The following is an 876-nucleotide window of genomic DNA, read 5'->3' as shown; positions in this document are numbered from 1 at the left end:
CCATGTCCGGCAACGGATTGCAACCCTCAGTGTTGCCCCCGTACCGGACCGGGGACCAGCGACGGGATCGCAAGCCTCGGCGTTGCTCCCGCGCCTCGCTCAGCCAGTGAGCGGGAGCCGGTCTGTACGTGGGATCCGAACCCTCGGACGGGAGCGCTGCCGCGCTTCCCAAGCGGCGCACTATCCAGTGCGCCACCGGGCCGGCCCTGCACTACGAATTTTTAAACCAACCTGTTTGAGGAAATGTTCATCTCAGAATCATAATTGTTGGATGAGATGGTGTCTGAGAAATCATCCAGGACATTCTATTATTTTTACAGATAAGGGAATCGAGGCCCATAAAGGACATGTGATTTCCCACAGTTATTCAAGTAGTTGATGGTGGGGAGTCAGAACTAGACGTGTCCAAGATTCTTTCCCCTCCACCAGCTGTTCTCTCTCTTAATATCAACCCTAAAGCAAAATTTCACATCAGAAAGGCAGTCGACTAATGCACTGTGCCAGCCCCAGGATCCTCAAAAATAAATGTTGGAGAAAAAGAGCAATCTGGTCTTCTTTCCCACTCCTGGATCTACTTTTTAAAATGGGGCAGGGGGCAGACAAAGCCACAAAGGCTGTTGTTTGTTTTTTCCTCTTTGACTAAACATAAAAAATATGCTTTGTTGGTTAATCGGAGCTGAACACCCCATTTTGGTTTTAGAGAATACAGCTCTCCACATATTTTTTACTTAATTGCCAGATTATTTGGCAAAATTGTTTTTTCATTTGTATATTTCCTGTGGTGAGGCTCCTGCTGTCCCTGCAGTCTTAACAAGCTCACCAGGCTTGAAAAGAGGAATTGTCATCCCTTGGAAGGCAAATTCATTGACAAGGATG

Source organism: Galeopterus variegatus, unplaced genomic scaffold (assembly GCF_000696425.1).
Source record: "Galeopterus variegatus unplaced genomic scaffold, G_variegatus-3.0.2 Scaffold3269, whole genome shotgun sequence".
NCBI lineage: Eukaryota > Metazoa > Chordata > Mammalia > Dermoptera > Cynocephalidae > Galeopterus > Galeopterus variegatus.
The sequence above is the reverse complement of the archived record's forward strand: the minus strand, read 5'-3'. Positions refer to the sequence as shown.